Raw genomic sequence first — 23,225 nt, forward strand, 5'->3', positions numbered from 1 at the left:
TGAGGCTCTGTCCCGAACTATGGTTCTGGAAGAGAGCCCAGCAACGTGAAGACCGAGACAATATAGGTAGGGTGATTTTTGAAATATGAGCACATGCAAGAAAATAGAGGGCTCTAAGTCCTAAAGAGATAGAATTTTGAAATATTTGAAGAAGCAAACATTGTTTTCATACAATTCCAAAATTGAGGAGTGTTGTATTAGACCTAAGTCTATGTGAGCATGAATAATTCTCCTCAATATGGTCCTACCAAACCATACCTAGTCTATATGCATTCCATGTCAGCTGGGTTCAAGTCTAGGCTCCTAGGTTCACATGATATCATAAAGCAAAGCTGACATTCCATGGAAATCGATTTTGACAATCTGAACTAAGTAGAGCATTAGATTGATCAGGCGAAGACAGGTCCCATCTCGGTCGCCAAACCTGTTATCATCGCAAAATTTTACTTTTGCAAATCAAACTGACCTTTGAAAAAGATTTTTGAAAATAACTCGCCTCCGTTTTTAAAATGCGGGAAAATTCCGTAGAATGGGACTCGCCTGTCGGTACGAGGTTCAACCGTTCCTGCCACCTTTAACAGGGGTAATTGAACCAAGGATCAATCTTATGCTCTACTCTATTCAACTTGTCTAAATCATATTCTAATTTCTAAATGCACATAGAATCAGGCATGTGCTATGAATTTTCAAAAAATGCACATTTTGAAAACATGATGTTTGGTTTGAATGATTGAAATATCTTGGAATAGGTATCACATGGAAAATCGTGAATTGGGATTTGAAATATACTTCTGAGAGAAATAAAAATCGATTTTGAGGAATCCTTGACATTTGGTGAAAATCGATTCTGAGAGACTTGGTTTCTCTGAATTAAAACTTGGAAATTGAAATTCTAACTTAGAAAATTTGAATTTGGAACTTGGGAAATATTTGAAATATTCTTTGAAATTCAATGTCTTTAGGAAAATCGATTTTGCTATAAGACTTAGGAGATTTTGAGAAAATGAACTTCTTTGAATTGAAATTTGAATTGGAATTGACAAATGCATGAAATGAATGAATATGGATTTAAGGAATTGAGAAATACTTTTTGTATTTTTGAGAAATGCAGTGCATTTTGAAGTTAGCCTAAGAGTGTAGGCTGAATGTGGCTAATGTGAAGATCATAAATCTAAGTATCATTCGTATTCTGACTATGGCCATAAATACAAATTCCACCAAGTTTATAAACTTCATAGAAGCTAGTGCATGTGCCATTCGTGTAGACCATGGTGAATTTGTAAAAATATGCATGAATCATCATCCATCACATATTAACATTATTTAAAAAAATAAACTATATGCAATGCAACCTAAGCTAAGCAGGAAATGTAAATTCTTATTCCAAAGTTTAATTACAAATTACATCACTATTGAAATTTAAATACATGAAAAATAAAGTATTCAATGTACCTGCAAAACTAGAAAACTTGGTTAATGAAAATATGTTGGCTTTTCTAGATTTATCCAACAATATCAGGAAATTGTTGGATTTTGTTAGATATAAGCCTTTTTGCCATGATTTCCTTAAATCAAAATGATAAAATATAAAATAAAATTGAATAAATAAGTAAGATAAGGTATGAAATTTCGAAATTGGGGTCCAAATGACCAAAATACCCCTAATAACAAGACTATGACATTGAAATTAGGGTTTTTAGAAAGACATTTTGATAAAATGCAAGTTTTGAAATTTGAATGTAATAAACTAAGCTAAATATGATGTGACATGCTTAAAAATATGAAAATTAGGGTTAGGGATTTCGAAATTTAGGTCAAATGACCAAATTGCCCCCGATAGCAAGACTATGGCCTTGAAATCAGGGTTTTTTAAAAAGAGATTTTGGTAAAGACTTAGGTTTTATGCACTAAATAAAATCAAATGAATACAAAATTAAACCTAAAGCATCCTAATATGATTATGAACATAATAAAACCCTAAAAATATATGCTTATGCACGAAAATCCAATAATATCACAAAAACTATGATTTTAGCAGTGTTTTGGATCTTTTAGGAACCCGGTTTTGCAATTTGCTTAATTCAGCCATCAAATGGATTCTAAAATCCATAAAAATTGGTACCTGCACTTGTTATAACCCTAATGTCGAATTGGAATTATAAAAATAATTTTTTGACATTGCATTAATCCGAAAATTGCATTAAACCCTAAAAATATGCTATTTTTGACCTAATTCACCAACCAGTCTCAGTCCAAGACCTGAACCAGGAGTCAAATCTCCATGGAAATTTATGAAATTTTACAGAGGCTAACTAAGAAGAAAAACAGATATTTCCCAATTTACAGATTGGAAAAATTATCTCCGGTTAGGGAGAAACCCTTCCGGCAATCTGAGCTAAAATATATCACTCTTAACAGGGATTAAAACAGCTATTCCTGATTGAAAATACAGACATAATAAGCAATTCTGAAAAAAAATCTCTGAAATTTTAGTGGTGAACAGTAGACAGAAAAATAACAATACTCATTTTTTACAGATCTAAAATTGGATCTGTGGTTTGGGATTTATGACTAACACAAGTCTGATTAGGGTTTTGGTAAACCCTATCGAGCTTTAAATTTAAAAATAGATTCTCTAAAATGGAAAAAATAATAAACAGTGATCAAAAAATCCGAAAATTTCACAGAAGACAGATCTACTCAATGTGAATCCATAGCAATTTACAGATCTAAAATCGGATATAAGATGAGAGAAATATCATCACAGCAAGTTACCTTCTTGATTTTAACCACGATTTTAAAGCTTTAAAAACCCGATTTGATGTCTGATTTGTTTGACAGGGTTCCCGAGATCCAAAACCTCTGGTTTTTCTACAGTAACTTAATAACTCATGCATGCATCACATATAAAAAAATCAGAAATAAACAATGAGTGCTTCAATCCGAACTAACATCATCTTTACTGTTCTAAACCTAAAACACACAGAAATTTAAGAAAACTTGAAAAACCATGCATTAACTAATGTAAATAAATAAAATAAACCATAAACAGTAAAAAAAAATTATTTCTATGCTATAGAACGTAAAACAAACATGAATAAACCATGAAAATAAATTAAAAACAGGGAATCAATGGCTGGAATTTGATATCACCTTTAAAACATAGATTTAACCCATTAAAAAGGGTAAATCATATATTTTATTGGTTAATAATGCAAAGAATCATGTTAAAATCAATTCTAATGGATTAAAATCTCTGTAAATCATTCAAAACAGGGTTAGATCACCTTCTTGGATTGTTCTTGCTGGTTCTTGATAGTTCTTGAGGTGAAACCATGGTTGATCTTCCATAAGGAGGGGTGTCCAAGCCTAAATCTAGGTTTAAAGCATTAAAAAGCATTAAATAAAATAAGAAAAGTGAAGAAGTTCATACCTTGGAGTTGCAGCAATGGAGGAAGAGCTGGAGAGGAGAGAGAAGCTCCAAGAATCCAATAGGAGAGAGATGGGAAAATCGACCCCCCTTATGCCTCTATTTATAATAAAAAAATTAGGTTTAAAAATTGACAATTTTGAAAATTTTGGACTCTAAAGGGGGGGGGGGGATTTTTGGGTGGAGTTACCTATATGCCCTTAGTCTAAATTATCCTAAATAGTTCCTAATTAACCCCTAGATAAACCTAAGAATCCCCCAAATGTGGTGCCACTTGGCATTCTCTCACATTGGGTTTTTAAAACACTTTTAAAAACCTTTAAAAACACTAGTTTTAAAAACTAACTTTCAAAAATGAGTTTTTCAAAATGGTTTTGACTCTTCTAAACCTCTAACACTAACCAAGACATCAACTAACCCTAGTCTAGCCCTGACTTACTCCAATATGGCGCCACCCCGAGTGGGCCCTACTTGAGTTTTTCAAAAAGCGATTTTAAAACTTGAAATTGAAGGAGTTTTCAAAAGATTTTCAAAAGTAAACTTAAAATTAGGATTTTTGAAATGGCATAAGGTCCTAACTGAGTTAGAAATCTTCTGGATATGGTGCCAACTGAGTGGGCCCACATCGAATTTTGAACATTTTTGAAATAAACACTAAAAATGGCTTTGAAAAGGGGTTAAAATCAGTATTTGAAATTCAAGATCTTTGAAAATAGGGTCTCAAGCGAACTGGAACTCCGGGTTAGAGTCCTGAACTCTTAGGACTCTGAGATTTTAGATTTTAAAAGCCAAATGAAAGAATTTTCAAAAGATTTTATCAAGAAATGATGAAATAAGTCAGAAAACACAGTCAGGGTTAGACTCCCAACTCGACCGAACTCTAAAATAGAGTCCTGAACTAACTGGACTCTGTGAAATGACCTAAATTTCGAAAACAAACGAAAAAGATTGAGAATGGAAGTAAAACAGACTTAAAAACCAGACTTCTGACCGGATTAGGACTCTAAGACAGAGTCCTGATCGGACTGAAACTTTCAAAAATTTGAGAAATTTGATGAATAGAGGCATTCAGAAGCGACACCATCTAAATGGGTCTCATCTGTAAATTGAAATCGATTAAAGTTTGAATTTGAAAGGAATCCAGATTGTTTTCTGAGAAAATATTTCGAAATACAAAGTCCTGGGGTTGGAAAATGACAGAGTATTGAATAAAAACCCAGGTTTTGAAATTGATTTTGAAATAAAGATCTAAAATTCAAATCTAGATTGAATGTTTTGAAATAGGAGTGCTGGATCTCGAAAATGAGATGCAATGTCATACAATGCTATGCAGAATGCGTGTAATGACATGCAATGATCTGTGATGACTTATGAAATGGACAAACACTGGATGAAGGTAAAAATTTGGTGTGTTTACACCACGTTAAGAACTCCAAAGCGATTGTGAGTAATTGTGGAGTACCACTCACACTTGCACTTCCACTGTTAAAGCGAACAAAGCTCACCCTGTAACAGACGAAGAGGTTTACTTACCAATTAAGAAATGAAGTGAGAAAGAGAAACGACACATTGATTAGCCTTTTATTTACAACATATGGCTAAAAGTTTTCACAATATAACAATTGGAGGTGTTGGGAACACGAAAGAATTGCTGCAGAAGAAGTTGAATCGACGCCTTTTAATTACAATCATAGCTTTACCAACTAACGTTGGTAAATTGACCGAAATTCCTTCTTTGTTCCATGGTTGATCTTTCTTCATCCAGGAATGGCGCCGTTGAAATGTAAGGTTCGATTTCTCACAATCGCTTGGAGCTACGTAAGTAGACTTCGTAATCGCTGCATAGCCAGTTGTGGTTATCGCGGGAAAGCGATTGTGCTGTCAGCTGAACAGGAATCTCGTGTGGGCTATTAGTTTAGTTGTCATGCCTCTTTGCATGACCCGATTTCAACATCGTCGGATTTGTTACGAGTTTATAGAGATTTGTCATCGACGACTTGCGGTCCGTGCTTGTATTTTGGCTTTAATCGATAAATAGCGATTTCTGGCTTCTGTAGGTTAATGACATAACTTAATGGCGATTTTTAGGTTATCGTCGAATAGCGATATTTGGCACCGCAGCATAATGATTTGGGGGTATTGTTCGACTGTCAATCTAAGCGGGATGCGAAGGGTTGTTCAAGTAAGTTTTTTTTGGGCATTGATCAAGGTTTCGTTTCATTTTATGATCTAAGTAAGATTTTATTTGCGTGGTGATAGCTTACGTCTTTTCCCATGCCGCCCTTTTTCGAAAAAAACCCGCTAATTAAATGATTTCATTTTAAATAATTAAAAACCGTCGTTTCCAATACCGCCCTTTATCGAAGACAACCCACAACTTAAATGATTGGGTTTTAAATATTTAAAAAACCGTCGTTTTGACTTCATATTATAACAATGGTTGAATGGGAGATTGACCCGACCCGAACAAACCCGTTTTCCAGGTATTAATAATCTTTGACGATTACTCAATTGATTATCAAACATGGATACAACGATATATTTATGTCAAATATCGTAGCCGTTGTCGGTTTTTTAAAAACGTTCATTGTCGCTTTATACTAGTATCATTTAACACCATAAATCCTTGTTGACTTACGACGTTTACAAAGGGACAAGCCATTGCCGTTTGCGTTGTTGACCTCATGAATTGAAATCCTCGCAAATGAGAGATTTCTGATAGAGAACAATATCGTACCAATTTTGGCTGGCCGGCATCTTATTGCGCGATTGCAATTTACTTACAGTTTACTTATGATCATCAGTAGCGATTTCGTTGCATCAATCTTCTTTGATCGCTATTCACTGATGTCATTTACGACGTCAGAACTCGTTAAATTATTGTTCACGGCCGACATCGCAAATCCTTATTGCGATGTATTTTTGAAGAGGAGACAAATACAACAATTGTTGGACAAAAATGCTCTATCATAACGATGGCGACCTTATTCAATTCAATGCCACGCATTCTGAAAAACAAACATCTATTTTCGATTAAAACTTATTTATTTACGAGATCCACAGATGAAACGTGTCTGTTACATGTAATAATAAAGAATTAAATAATAAAAGAATGTCAAGTTAGGATAATTAATTATACAATTAGAACAAATAGCTATCGTGATAAAAAAGAATGCCCAGAGTTTATTACTAGGCACTTGACGAATCAGATGAAATATCATACTCTTCTGTCCTGGGTGGCCTCTGGGTTGCGTGCATCTTACTAAAAAAGCTGCTCATCATCTCCACAACTGAGTTCAATTGTATCCCCATATTGCTAACTTCTGTCCTTAATTTCTTATTCTCCCTCTCCATAAGATCGAACCTTGTGGCAGAGACAATGTGCTCTTTTGTAGCAATTGTTCGCTCCTCATCGCGCTTTGTTGCTGAGGGAATCGTTGTTGTAACAGAAGAGAGACGACGTTTTGGTTGTAGAGGCTGGGATGCAACATGAGAGGGGGCAGTTGGGATGCATGGGTTCCCAATTTTATCAATCGACAGATTTCGGCGCATTGGTTCCCAATAGCGTTCGAAATACAAGGGATCAAATTGTCGTCCGTTAGAATCATACGATACGGCAGAGACACCACCCGAGTTTCAAATGAATAATTCATCCCTGTAGAGCTCGCGCCAATTCACGTTCCAGCACCCACCACTATTCAACTTCCTTCTCACTTCCAAAGGCATATTTGGGATGGATTGCCCTAAGCCAGATTGTAGGAGAACTCGACTACCATGCTGCAACTCGGCTTCATAATTGCAAAACAGCCACAAATCGCAGTCAGACAATCTAGTAGCCTCTGCATCAACGTCTTGGTCATCGGCCTCCCCATCTCCATAAGGTCTCCATAAAACCTGTACATTGCTAATTCTTTTTAATAACGAGTGACAAATATATTACAATTTACTTAAGCATGATATGGCGACAATAATATGTACTACAAAAAATATTCCTGCAACGATGATTACTTAAGAATGCTAAACATTACAACGATTTATAATACTCAATAATAAGTAAACAATTTTAGAACGTTTACCTCATTCAGTTGCAGCCCATCTAAAATGGACTTAGCATTATGCACTGTGACGTTTATTCTAGCCCACCGACTGATCTTTGGAAAACCACAACTCGCAGGGGCAGCACGTGGACGCAATGGGATAATATGTTCCCACGCCCAACCCTAACAAAAACAATATTATTAATAACACTACAACCTTCAATGAAATTAATCTACAATTACTAACTATGCAATCAACAAATACCTGAACAAATGGCCAAAATCCCCCAACTGTTGTCGTACCATTACTCGCACGGTAGAGTTGACTGTACAAGTGTGCGAGCATAGCGACACCCCAGGTATAGTTGTCGACTTCGTCTAAGTCTGCCAGGTACTGCAGCCACATGGAACTTATTCTCGAACTAGAACAATCGGAAAATAATGTAAGAGCAAAAAAATAAAGAAGGAAGTCGCGCAACTCTTGGTCAGTTGTTTCAGATGCACAAGTAGCGGAGCGACCTTCCCATTTATTACGGATAAATGACACTTTCATTAATGTGAACTTTATTCCACTAGAAATACATTGACTCCATTCGTTCATCGACATTCCCAAAAGGGCCATGCATTCTTCCCTTGCATTATAGTTTGAATGCCGTAATAGGACAACACTGCCATCGCACTTAAGGCCAGTGATCCTCACCACATCTTCTAGAGTCATGGTTATCTCAAAAGAATCAAACTGGAATGTGTTAGTCTTATCATTCCACTTATTTACCAGGTGGGTCATGGTATTCCAGCAAGTTTCAAATTATTGCTGGTCCAAAAGGGCACCGAAGTGCATATTTCGTAATCGGTCCTTCTGATATGCACTCAGCTGACCATACCATGACAGAACTACAGGCCATTGACACCGGCCTCCGAGCTTTTCACCTGGTGCTCTACTTCTCCTGTGACCTCCCTGTAACAAAAAATAACATATTATTCATACCAATTGTTAATTAGTTACATTTGTACTTATAAACACTATTCTACTAACCACTATAAATAATATTGGTTGCACACAGACTATCGCAGTAATCGCTATAGATATTAATACCTAACACAGTAATCGCTGTACCAAAATCGCTAAACATATTATTAAATCTTCAAAGACAGGCCAAATTTATTTACTATGGTCACTCTTTTCTCCTGTTCTCCCTCCAACCTAGGCCTTTCTGGTGGGTCCACTGCCTCCAACTGCCTTTCCCTTTCCTTCACTACCGGCTCCACCATCGCCTTTCTTTCTCTCTCCTTTTTCTCATCCTTCTTCTCCTTTATTATTCTCTCCTTCCTTTTCTCGAGCTCCTTCTCCTACCTTTCTCTCTCCTTCCTTTCCTCGTCCTCCTTCTCCTTCCTTATTTTCTCCCTTTTCTCGTGCTCCCTCTCCTTCCTTTCTCTCTCCTTCCTTTCCTCGTCCTCCATCTCCTTCCTTTCTCTTTGCTTTCGCTCCTCCTCCCTTTCCTTTCTTTCTCTCTGCTTTCTCTCCTCCTCCTTCCTTTCTCTTACCTTTCTCGCCTCCTCCTTCTCCTTCCTTTCATCGTCCTCTTCTCCTTCCTTTCTCTCTCCTTCTGCGCCTTCTCCTTCCTTTCTCTCTCCTTTTTCTCATCCTCCTCCTTTCGTCGCCTTTCTTTCTCTTCCTTTTCTTCCTCCTCCAAATAGTGTTTCCTTCTTTACATCACTTCCTCCTCCTGCTTCTTCCTTTCTCTTTCCTTTTCTTCCTCCTCCTTCCGCTGCCTTTCTTCCTCCTCCTCCTTCTCCTTCCGCTGTCTCTTCCGACTGTCGCCTTTTGTTCCGCCTGCCGCCTTACTTCCACCTGCTTCTTCCTTTCTCTTTCCTTCTGTTCCTCCTCCTCCTTCTCCTTCTGCCGCCTTTCTTCCTCTTCCAAGTCTTGTTTCCTTCTTTCCTGCACTTTCTCCTCCTGCTTCTTCATTTCTCTTTCCTTTTGTTCCTCCTCCTCCTTCTCCTTCCGTTGCGTTTCCTTCTTCTCCTTATCCTCCTTCTCCTTCTGTTGCACTTCCTCCTTATTCATTTGCCTTTGCCTCTCCTCCGCCTCCTTCAGTAGCATTGCATTGTTTCACATTGCTTTATTGTCCAAGATCCAGTTATCCATAACCGCCCTTGACTCAATCTGTACCTTGTTAAAATACCTTTCCCAATCCTCCGCACTCTTTTTTCCCCTTTCCCTCTGCTCTGCCATCTTCCTCCGCCTTCTCTTTTCATTCTACTCCGTATTTCTTTGTTTTGCCTTCTCTTCGTCATCCTTCTTCTGCATCTTTCGTTCTTCAGCATTCTTCCTTTGGTCTGCAGCCTCGATATCTGATGGATAATCCTCCGCATAATACAATTCCAATGCTTTTTCTCTGTCTTTATCGTTCTTAATCTTAAGTATATTTTGGTATCTTTCAAAAACCTTGGATAGATGGGACTGGCGGATCACTTCTCTAATACACAAACCATAGAACGACGGGGCATCTCTTCTCTGATGAGGCGCATACATTGCTAACCTGCACAACAAATTAAACGATCATCATGATTACAAATCGTCGCAACATTTGGGTTCATAAGTACACATCTTTGTAAGATTTCTCAAACTTACAAGTCGTTGTATAAGAGAAACCTACAGATTGAGTAACGAAACCTTACACGAAACTCACCGAAACGATAGGATTTTGGATATTCCAACTATAGAGTAAGCAACAGTAACAACTAATACGCAACAGAAGGTGGCAACGATGCTGCGACTGCGCGTAAGACGGAAACAGATGCTCTGGAACAAAGGAAAGGATGCTCCATTGTACACAGATGAAATTAAAGAATGCTCCGGTAGAGTTTTCTGCTTTGGGCGAGAATGGATTGTTTTGAACTATTTAAATCCTACAACATACAACTTGCTGCATACGCAAACTTTGCGGAATGTTTTGGCGCGATAATGATGAAGGGCATTTTTGTCCTTTTCGCGAACCGCCGATTCAGTTTTCTAGATAGAGGGCATTTATGTCCGTTCAAGGAAGAGGAAGACAATGGCGATAAAGGGTACTTAAGTCTTTGCGACGGCAACACATTACGATGCAATATGATGCGGACACACATGGGGATACATGCCAGTCTGCATCTTATATGTGGCGCTATTTGGAACCCCCGAACATGAGATCTCAGTACCGGCCCTGTTCGAAGGGGGGAACATATAACCTGCTCGCTTTCTGCTGCATGAGACAGTCTTGGCCGGATGACGGGGCAATTCAAAATGACTTATTTGCCCTAATCCTTTGGACCAATTAAGGTCATAAGGTGTTATGTATGTTTTTGTTGATGACTGGATTCGGGTGTATTAGATCCAGTTTTGAAATAATCAAACACATTTTTTGGGACTTGTTTAGGCCATAAAGTACTTTAACTACATTGCTATCGAATGAGCTCAGTGGTTTGGGCTAAAAAGTTGTCAGCTTAAAGCTGGTTTGATCAATCCAATAGGTTCCAACTTGTCTTTTTTTGATGAAAAGCTTCCAACTCATCCAAGGCCATATTTTTAGCCTATGCCACTTTGGCCTTTTTTTTTTCTCTTATGGAACAAAATCTTAGTAGAGAGGACTCAAGTGGATTTTTTTCATATAATAAGGAGAAACCACCGAGAGATGCCATGATGTTTGTGTGGCTATGTTTCGGTGTTTGCAGTGTAAAACTCTAGGCATATTTCTCCCTGCCCATTGGGGATAGTTTTTCAATGGCTTCGACCTTTTACTGCAAGGGATGCACACCCTGATCATCAAATTTGGATAGTTTTTCGTTGGCTTCAACCTTCCGGGAAGGGATGCACACCCTGGTTATCAAACTTGCAATGTCCTTCAACTTAAGCGCCCTAGGTGGATCCATTTAGCCAGGTGCGCAAAGTCCTTGTGGGCAATTCAAGTAAAGCTTGGCAGGTGGAGCTTATGTAGTTATCTTTTTTGTAGGTGACTGTTGACTCAGCTGCTGGCTGAGCACAGTATGGCCATAATGTATGCAGTTTGGACCCAGGTGGAACCCGACTGAACCAGACCCAATTCTCAATTGAGATTATGGTACCAGGTCCGGCCTAAGGTCTAATTGAACTCACCATAAGAGAAACCATATGTGGATCCTATAAGGATTACATGAACCAAACCCAAACCATACCCAGTAAAATAATATTTTTTATTATTTTTACATTGAAAAATTGTGGACCTTAATCGGAACTCAGGTCGTGCCCGGTCTGGTATGAAATTTCACAAACCATAACCTGCTCCATATATTAATCGGATCCTTTGGGTCCAACCCGGACTCTGATCGGGCCTTCTTATTTATCAACAAACCTTGATCTTATAGGATTTGGTACGGGTCTGGTCTGGGTAAAACCCAACCCATCGACACCCCTAGTCATAGACCATGCCCTCGCAGATGGGTTTCCCTTGCAGTCACTGGGTTCATGGGTGTGTGTGATTGGCTGAATTTGATCGACTTGACTCAAGGCAAACTGGAACAGATATGAAGCTTTCATGTCAAACTTTGGTAGGCAACACGTCCACATAATCAACCATTTTCATTCTTACTTTTTAGGGAGAGTCTGTGCTTCATATGAAACAAGCCCCCTTTACCGTTGGCAGTGAAACAAACATCCATGTGGGATCCCGTGGTAGGGCTCATGTTTTTTTCCTGTCAAAGAAGGTTTGCTTCATATGAAAGGTGTGACCTCCTCCCATGGCAGATAAAGCCCAATCACACTGCACACTTGAGTGTGCCGTTGCATATAATCTGCCCTTCATCTTCTGTTGGGTCCTACAGTGACAGACTGTACCTCATGAATTGAGGGCAGTCGGGTGCGGGGGAACACTCAAAGTGTGCAATGTGATTGCACTCGATCTGCCCACTACCTTTCCCCAAGCCCTAGGTTTCATGAAACTTTAGTTACCACTGGCCCCATGTAATAAACACATTTTTATTGCTTATTTGGGATCCAGAGCTTTGGTTTTGTAGTTTGGCCTTGCATCTTAACCATAGTTACCAGAAGCTTCTTGCTACATGGGGAAGTTTGTTTTTCTTAAAGCTTGCTTTGGAAGCCAAAAACTTCTCACTTTTCTTAATAGATGAAGGCAGAGACGGACCTACATTAGGACGGGGAGGCCCCAAGAATTTAAAATTTTCATTGGAGCTCTTACATGGCTGCTCCCAACATAAAAAAAAAAAAAAAAAATTTTGGGCCCACCCTAAGAAACATAAAATATCTTATAATGGTTTCTATATTTTTTATTCATGCTTTAGCTTCCCTATCTTACTGTACATTTCTTGATTAAGTTTGCCTTCCTCAATAAAAGTTTTTGGTCAGTCCCTGATTGGAAGGGAAGCTTTGACAAACCTGCTTTAGAAATTTAGAAAAATCAATTTCATTTAGTGTGAAGCCCGCTTCCTCTTTGTTTTCAAAACTCACTTTCTCCTTATTTCTTATGTTTTTAAATATTAGAGAATTGTTTTATATAGTTTTATATTTGTGCATCAAAATGGTTAACCCTTTAGTACACAGTGATTGAACATGGGTTTTGTGCATGTGATCATTATTTTAATATTCTTAATCATTTTTTTTATGTATTTTGATAAAAAATTATTTTTAAACGCTAAGATATTGAAAGGTCGTTATTAAAAATAAAAAATCCCATGCTCTCATGTGACATACATTTTCAAAAACATTTGTAAACTTGCAAAGTCGAACCTGAGTCTCCTCGAAGCAGGTTATATGCCCCCCCCCGAACAGGGCATCTCATGCTCAGGGTCCCAAAAAGCACCACATATTTAAGCCTGTGCATCTCGTATCCCCATGTTTGTCAACATTAATTAGCATTGAAGTTTGATGCGATTGCAAAGACTTAATCCGGATCCAAAATTGGGTTAGATATATAGAATGAATTGAATTTCAGTAAAACTTTGAGAAATGCATTGAAACTTAGATTTAAAACTGACTCAATGACTCAGAAAATAGGGTCAGGGGCAAAAAAAAAAAGGATATTTACAACATTTTGAAAAATTTGGAGTGTTCACAGAGTCCCCTCTTTGCTACTAAGCCGGTTGAAAGCCGAGCTTAGTGGCAAAGAAACACTCCAAATTTTGAAAAATATTTCAGTCAGCAGATCTGAACTGGGTGTGAAAGAATTTATTTTGAAAGCATGACTTTTCAGGCTTAAAACCTTATCCTGAATGGTTCTGGGGGGACGAAATCCTTGACAATGATATGACTGAATAATAGAAATGAGGAAATCGTGACGAGACTTTGGATGAAGATCCCGAAATGATGAAAGATAAGCATTTCGATCAAGTCTCATGGGTGAGATAAGATCATCCTTTTGGAATTACTCAGGTTTAGTCCTTAGCCTGGATGAGACGAGGTATATCAAGATAATTTGGATGGGGAAAGAAATATAAGCGGACCTCAATGGGACATTTTGAGAGAAATGCTTCGTGAGATGAATTTCAAGCTTTTATCCTTTCCTGGATGGATGTACAGAGCATGAATTCCTTTGTGGGGAAAACCATGATGGGACTGGAAGGATTACCTCGTCGAAACGAGGTTCAAGTTTAACCCAAACCTAAATGGAAGGTACCTCGTAGAACAAGGTTCAGGCTTTACCCTTATCCTGAAAGGGATGACCATACAAAATCTTCGAGTGAAGAAACCGTGATGGGACAACAAATGCATTGCCGAAGCGAGATTCAGGTTTAACCCTTGACCTGAGTGGGGGAGAATCACACGAAGTCCTCGAATGAAGAAACCGTGGTGGGACTAGAAAGGATATCTAGCCGAAACAAGACTCAGGTTTAACCCTAACTTGAACGGAAGATACCTCGCAGAGCGAGATTCAGACTTAACCCTTAACCTGAAAGGGGCGACCATATGGAATCCTCGGATGAAGAAGCCATGATGGGACCTTCGGAGTTTGGACGAACAAATCCAGAAGGGGTTTGCGAGAAGAGAAAAACAAGAGATTCCCTAAAGCTCGGAAATGGGATAATCTGGGGTGTCTCATTGCTGAGACTAAATCAGCTTTCTAAAAACAGATGACCCCTCGCAGAAGGTTTGGGAGATACCTCGAGGAGCGAGGTAACAAGTTTAATCCTTAGCCTGAATGGATATAGGATTCTCGAGGAGCGAGAAAACTGTGATGGAACCTCTAGACTTCGCACAACAAGTCTAAGAGGGGTTTGCAAAAGGATGAAAATGGGGATCCCTAAAGCTTGAAAAGGGGTTGTTCTTGGGCGTCTCATTGCTGAGACTGAAAATAGCTTTTGACAATAACAGGCCTTTTGCAAAAAGTTCAGGTTTAACCCTTATCCTGAGCGGGAACTGTCTATGGCGGAACAGTGGGGAACGCAGGGAAGTGTGCAAATCTGAGAGTGCTCAGATCAGATGGAAGAAAAGGACTTTTCAGCCCTAAGGAGGGATGACGTCAGGATACGTCAAAACGAATATCAAGTTCACACTTCATTTTAGGATATTGAGAAAGTATTGCCAATAAGATGCCAAAAATTGTAGTTGATCTAAAAATAATTGAATTTTGCATATATGTGAAAATATCACCTCTTTCTACCTAGGGTATTAGCTCCAATTGGGCTAACTCTGTAGAATCAAGTGTCAAATTCAAATTTGCTGCTGTTGAGTTTCTTTAAGGAAGATATCAATTTCCTTGATATGAAAAGAGAGAAAATATTCTTAGTTTCATAAAAGCGATTGAGCGAAAAGATATTGATAGAAGAATTTCACATAAATAAAGATGATTGCTGACAGTTTTGGGCAGTTTGATATCTTGGGCATTTCCCATGATGATCTTTTTTTGCACTCTTTTGAATCATGGAGCTTTCTTGGGCTTTTTACATCATCTTTCATTTTGGAGATGTCCTGACTTTTCTCTCTTTTCAGGGAAGGGTACGTCACAAACTCCTTCATCTTGAAGATGCTTCGATCCTTCTTTTTCTTTCTTAGGGATTTAGGCTTGATGACGTTGGGCCAAAAAGGTCTTTAGATAATAGCAGAAATCAAATATCTTTTAGGGTTTGTCAGTAGGTTCATCACACTCGCCTTCATCTTGACGGTGATTTGGACTTTCCCTAGAAGGATCCTTCACAAACTCCTTCATCCCGGAGATGATCCAAATCTTCTTTGGCCCCGGGGGTCTAGCTCACATAATTCGTCTTCATCTTGACGACAATTGAGAGATCCCTTTTGCGGATATTTGATTTGCAGCTCAAATGACTGAGGAGATATGGATTGGGTAGTTTCTTTTTTACTGCCCAGGATATTTCTATTGTCTTACTGCCAAAAGAACGATCTTTTAAGAATGTGCCATAGCTATGATCAATATCAGTTCACTTATGGCTTTTTAACATCATTGAATTTTTCCTTTTTCCAGTCATATCGAAGATTTTTCTTCATCTTCTTGGTTGACCAACAAAAAAAGCTTGAATTCAGTTCTTATTTCACCAAAAGTCTTGCTCCTTTGGAAATAATACTAAAGGTAGTTTTTGAGGTAATTCTTTATGCGATGAAAATTCTGAGATCAACAATGATTTTTGATAGTAAATTGGCAAAGTAATCTAGAGATCCTTGATGAAAGAAATCGCTTGATATCGAATCGACACGTCTATGACAAAATTCTCCTCTCTTTTTCCCCAAAAAGAGAGACTCAGGCTTAGCCCTTACCTGAATGGGAAATTGGAAATACTCCTCTCTTCCCCAAAGAGGAGGTGTTTGCAAAATGGAACTTTCGAAGAGAAATTAAGTTTTCGTCAAAACTCCCTATCTCTAGGCTTCTCTTATGGAAAGGCGGCCGAAAAAAAAACAAAGTTGAGAAAGTATCACAGAGAAACGAGTCCATCACACTCTCCTTAGCAGAGGGTCCTCTGTGAAGGGATTGGCCAAAGATGAAAAAACAATGGGGGCCACAAAAAGAAACGAGCTTTCGTCAAAGCTCTCCTTGGAAAAAGGGTTCTTTTGTATAAAGTTGGTTGTTGTTTTGCAAACAGTTCGCGAAGAAAATGAGTCCTTTCAAACTCTCCCCGGGAAGAGGGTTCTTGTGAACGAAAGATGGTTGCATGCGATAGGAACAAGCTCCCTCGAACTCTCTTTGAAGAGGGTCCTTCGCAAGAGAAAAAGATTGATTTTTGAAAGAAAAAAAAATGATAACCAGAAAGTTGAAATTGAGAATTTAGAGCTTGAATAATGATGATCGGTTAGTACAAAGACTGAACCGGGAGGGCTAACTGATCAGTCAGCCAAACACTAGCACGAGCACTAGATGTACCAGCACTGGATTTGAAGATGTACCAACACGAGCGCTGAGTTTTGAAAAATACACCAGTATGAGCACTGGATCTCGAAAATGTCCCAGTACGAGTGCTGGGTTTCGAAAATACACACCAGCACAAGCACTGGGTTTTTCGAAGATGCATACCAGTACGAGCATTGGTTTTTTAAACTTCATCAGTACGAGCACTAAATTTTCAAAATGCATCAGTATGAGCACTAGGCTTTCCCACGAAGAGTTGAGAAAGAGACCGACATTCGAAGATACTTGAGAATTAAGTGAGAATGATTGTCGGTGTTTCAGGATTATCCCTTATCCTGAAGGGGAAGGCAAGGAGAATTTTGGTCTAATACAAGCATTGGATCAACATGGGAAATTTGAGTCGGAACTCGAGAAAATAAGAATATACAAAAAGCGAAAATCCGAGTCGGAACCCGTTTTTTCAAAATAAAAGAAATGAAATGAGACTCGAGTTTGAGAACCCGCATTCTTGATGGAGCAATTGGTTCCAATACGAGTATTGGATCCTAAAGGAAGTCCGAGTCGGAACCCGAAACTTCATAAATAAGAATATACACAAGGGAAAATCCGAGTCGGAACCCAGTTTTTCAAAAATAAAAGAGTGAATGAGAATCGAGTTTAAGAACTCGAATTCTTGACGTGGTGATTGATTCCAATACGAGCATTGGAAAAAAATAAAGTCTGAGTCCAAACCCGGTTTTTCGGAAATAAATATATAAAAGGGAAAATCCGAGTCGGAACCCAGTTTTTCAAAAATAAAAAAATGAATGAGAATCAAGTTTAAGAACTTGAATTCTCGACATAGCAATTGGTTCTAATACGAGCATTGGATCCAAAAGGAAGTCCGGATCGGAACACGTTTTTTCAGAAATAAATATATAAAAAGGAAAAATCCGAGTCGGAACCCGGTTTTTCAAAAATAAAAGAATGAATGAGAATCGAGTTTGAGAACTCGAATTCTCGACGTAGCAATTGGTTCCAATACGAGCATTGGATCCAAAAGGAAGTCCGGGTCGGAACCCGGTTTTTAAAAAATAAATATATAAAAAGGAAAAATCCGAGTCGGAACCCGGTTTTTCAAAAATAAAAGAATGAATGAGAATCAAGTTTGAGAACTCGAATTCTCGATGCAACAATTGGTTCCAATATAAGCATTGAATCAAAAGGAAGTTCGAGTCGGAACTCGAAGCTTCAGAAATAAGAATATACAAGAGGGAAAAATCCGAGTCGGAACCCGATCTTTCGAAAATAAAAAGAATGAAAGAGAGTCGGGTTTTTAGAACTCGAATTCTCAACATAATAATTGGTTCCAATACGAGCATTGGATCAAAAGGGAAGTCCGAGTTGGAACCCGGAGTTTAAAAAATAAGGATATACAAAAAGGGAAAATCCGAGTCGGAACCCGTTTTTTCGAAATAAAAGAATGAATGAGACTCGAGTTTGAGAACTCGAATTCTCGACGTAGAAATTGGTTTCAACACGAGCATTGGATCAAAATGGAAGTCTGAGTCAGAACCCGGAGCTTCAGTTGAAAGATAAAAAAGGGGAAAACCCGAGTCGAAACTCGAATCTTCCAAAAATAAAGGATAAAATGAAAGCAAAGCCTGAGTCGGAACTCAGATGGGAAGGAAATAAATCCTATCCAATAGGTCGGATTTTTAGAAGGATTGACAAAAAGCATGAATAGATTCCGACGATGAGGATGAGAAACTTATTCAAGGTCCTTGACCCAAGATGGCCTAAGACCTGAATTTTATTTAGGACGTTTTCCAGGATCATCCCTGATCCTGAAGAGAATTTGGCAAAATTGAAAAAGATTGGTAGAAATGGATAAAGGATAAAAGGATTGATAAATTAATGGTATTGACAATAAAGATTTAGAAATTTAAGGAGAAATTGATGATAGGAGAATTTAAGATTATCCCCTGTCTCGAAAGAAAATAAAGGGCCTCGCGGGATGAGGTTCAGGTTTTATCCCTTAACCTGAAAGGGAATATACCTCATTGAAACGAGGCATTAGGTTTATCCCTTAATCTGAAAGGGTTAAAAATGAAAGACTAAAATTTTGATAAGATTTAATAAAATTGATAAAAAAACTTGACAAAATTGATTAAAATTGACAATAAATTAATAAAAACTTGATTAAATTGGAAAATGAAATGAATGCAATTAACAAAGATAACAAGATTAACCAAAAATTTGATAAGATTTTTAGAAAAAGATTTTATCTGATCCTGCCTGCATATGATGAAGGAAGATAAGTATAGATCAAAAAAATAAAATGCCCCAGTATCAGGGAGAAGTATGTGAGAATTTAATAGAAGATTATTGCTTTATTGAAAGACTTTTGAAGAGTACAAAAGGCTATGATGAACAATTCAAGTGTAAAATCTCTTCAAATGTAAAGCATTAATAGGATCTGGCAGTTCCACTTCATCTGCGTTGATCAGGCGATAGGTATTGCGAGGCAAGGCTTCTTTAACCACATAAGGGCCTTCCCAATTGGGTGACCACTTGCCCTTCGACCGATGCTTGAGATGAGCTATCGATCTAAGCACAAGATCATTGACTCGGAATCTTCTCTCAATAATTGATTTGACGTAGTGCCGAGCAACCCTTTGATGATATGCCTGAGCGTGCTCTGCCGTATTAAGCCTTTTTGAAAGTGCACTAGGATCGAGGCAACGAGCACTAGAGGGGGGGTGAATAGTGCTTTTAAAAATTTCTGCAGAATATTGAATGATTTTGCAAATCTCAAAGCAAACACACAAAGAACACAAGATTTTATCCTGGTTCGGTCAAACCCAACCTACATCCAGTCCCCAAGCAAAACCCGCTTGAGATTTTCCACTATCAACCTTGTAAACTACAAGATCACACAGACCATAACTGGTCCCACTTTCAGTAACAATCCTACTGAAAGCAAACAACTCCTTTACACCAAGGAGTCCTTCTTTTTACATAAAAGAAATAACAACTTACAATACAACCGATGAGCCTTCCTTTTGAATGCAAATGAGATGCAATTGGCTTTTGAGGTTGTTGAAACACTCTACTCACGAATTCACTATCTCTCAAAGTGATTTGAGTGAAAAACTGAAGTGAAAATATCACGTGAGTGAGAAAACAAATACTTGAATGAATAGGAGTGAAAAGCAAGAAGTAAATGATTCAAATCGATTGAATTCTTGTTGTTTTTTAGTGTAAAATGCACTCATATTTATAGTTAAAAGATTCCATACGTTGAGAGTATGAAAGGGTGTCAAAACTGTCCATTTTGAACGATCAAAATGTTTGAAAAATGAAAAGACACACCTTTTTGAAGTTTCAGGAAAACGACAAAATTAGTCGACTGAAACATCAGTTAGTCGACTAATAGTTAGTTATTAGTAGACTGACAGTTATTGTCGGTCGACTGGTCTGTTAATCGAGCCGTTTGAAAATCTGAACTTTTGAAACTTAGTCGACTTGAGAAAAGTTAGTCGACTAATAATATCATCAGTAGACTGAAAAACCTTTTAGTCGACTGCTGCAAAAAACTTCTGAAAAACAAACATTCTGTTCGGTCGATTGATAAAAAGCATTAGTCGACTGCTGCTAAATTTTCAGAAAACACATGTTCTGTTCAGTCGACTGATAAAACCATTAGTCGACTGCTGCTAATTTTCCAGAAAATAGACATTCTGTCCAGTCGACTGATAAAACCTTTGGTCGACTAATTTGACAAAAATGACTTTTTAGAAAATATGGCGCGAAAGGATTAGTTGACTGATAAGTCTATTGGTCGACTAATAAACATGAAAATTTAAGAAAAGAGTTTTCTAAAAAGATTTTCAAAAGAGTTTCTTTTAGAAAAGTTTTTCTAAAGACTTTTAAGGTGAAATGCAACCTAAATATGCACTCTAAGTAAGGCTCTTACAAGAATCTAAGACTTTTAATGAATTAAACATTTGCACACTAGTCTTCAAGGATTCTTCACCGAATTCTTCAATTTCTTCATAGCCTTAGCTGAAATGCAGTTGATTCTACTTGCTCATCATCAAAACCTTGTACTTGAAGTATCATGTATGACTTCATTGTTGTAACAATCTCCCCCTTTTTGATGATGACAAACTTAATCAAAGATAAAACATTTAGATGCATAGATGGAGATTTTACTCCCCCTATCAATATGCTGCAAAACATTAAATGTTAGCACATTTAAAACACATATATCACATATTGATTTGTTTGCATTTCCATTCATCATTTCTTCATGTATTTAGAAATACATTCATTCAAAGCTTTCTTTTTCTCTTAATTTTGCATTTCTCATGCAAGATCTCCTGTAATGTAATTGCTATCATCTTTTTCTCAAGATCTTCTACAATTTCAATGTAATGCTATCTTTATCTTTTTCTCCCCCTTTGTCAGAATCAAAAAGAGTAAGGGCAAAAATAGCATAAGCAAAATAGACTTTTAACTCGTATCTCTATTTTAAAACACGGCAAGAGAGTTCCGGCGTGTTTTGAAGATGCGCCAGTCACTGCAAGAGGATTCCGGCATTTCAAGATCACGGCCAGAAGATTCCGGCGTCTCCCTGTTACGGTAAGAAAATCTCGGCGATGATGGAGTCGAACGTCACTCCGAGGGTTTTTCAGAAGAGAGAGAGGCAAGAGAGAAATAGGGGTTTAAGGGTTTCGTTTTTAAGAAAAATGAAAAGGTACAAAGTGAAACGATGCCTTTTTTTTAAAAAAAAAAAAACAGGTTTAAAAACAAATCCAAGGGGTGTCGGGTCCCTTCACTTAAAATTTTTTTCTTAAAAAAAAATTAGTCGACTAAAACTTTATCGGTTGACTAAAAAGTGTGACTTATTCTAAAAATATCATCAGTCGACTAGAAATATATCGGACGACTAATATGGTGCGATACATTCCAAAATATAAAACACCAGTCGACTAAAATTTTATCGGTCGACTAATATAGTGCGATTTTGAGATTTTGTTAAAAAATCAGCATTTTTATAAATCCAAAAATGAGCAAATACCTAGTTCTCTCCTAATTCTCATAAAATCTTCATTTTTAAGAGGTTTAGTGAAGATATCAACATGTTGTTCTTTAGTGGAAATAAAATTTAACGAAATATCTCCTTTTAACACATGATCTCTTAAAAAATGATGTCTGACTTCAATATGCTTAGTTCTTGAGTGCTGAATAGGATTTTTCGAAAGATTTATAGCACTAGTGTTATCACAATAAATAGTTGTTGTGGAGTAATTCAAACCAAAATCTTTAAGGTCTGTTTCATCCAAAGTACTTGTGAACATGCTAAACTAGCCGCTATATATTCAGCTTCAGTTGTTGAGAGTGATACTGAATTTTGCTTTTTACTAAACCAAGAGACTAAGGAATTTCCCAAGAAATGACAAGTTCCACTAGTACTCTTGCGATCAGATTTACTTCCTACAAAATCTGCATCACTATATGAAACTAAATCAAAGGAAGATGATTTTGGGTAAAACAAACCGAAATCTGAAGTATCTTTCAAATAACGAAGAATTTGTTTTACTGCAGTTAAATGAGATTCCTTTGGATAAGCTTGAAATCTTGCACACATACAAACACTAAACATAATATCAGGTCGACTAGCAGTTAAGTATAATAGAGATCCGATCATACCTCTGTAGAGCTTAGTATCTACACTTTTACCATTTTCATCTTTATCAAGAGAAGTAGTTGTACTCATAGGATTCCTTCTTGATTTCGATGAGTCCATCCCAAATCTCTTGAGAAGTTCTTTTATATACTTAGCCTGATTGATGAAGATTCCTTCTTCAGTGTGCTTTATTTGAAGTCCAAGGAAGTAGTTTAATTCACCCATCAAGCTCATTTCAAACTCTTCCTGCATAGCCTTAGCAAATTCTTTACAAAGAGAATCATTAGTAGAACCAAATATTATGTCATCAACATAAATTTGCACAATAAGAATATCTGAATTAAAATGTTTAATAAATAAAGTGGAGTCTACCCGACCAATGGAAAAACCAGATTGTTCTAGAAAATTTCGTAGTCTTTCATACCACGCTCTTGGTGCTTGTTTGAGTCCATACAAAGCTCTTTTCAATTTGTAGACCTTTTCTGAATATTTCTCATTTTCAAAGCCTGGAGGTTGCTCTACATAAACTGCTTCATTGATGTGTCCATTTAAGAATGCACTCTTAACATCAATTTGATATAACTTGAAGTTCATGTAACTAGCAAAAGCAAGCATCATACGAATTGACTCTAATCGAGCCACTGGTGCATAGGTTTCATCAAAATCTATGCCTTCTTCTTGATTATAGCCTTGTGCCACTAGCCTTGCTTTGTTACGAATGACTTCACCATTTTCATCCAGCTTATTTCGGAAGACCCATC

The sequence above is a fragment of the Nuphar pumila genome, chromosome 5 (genome assembly GCF_984573655.1).
Source record: "Nuphar pumila chromosome 5, dmNupPumi1.hap1.1, whole genome shotgun sequence".
Classification (NCBI taxonomy): Eukaryota; Viridiplantae; Streptophyta; class Magnoliopsida; order Nymphaeales; family Nymphaeaceae; genus Nuphar; species Nuphar pumila.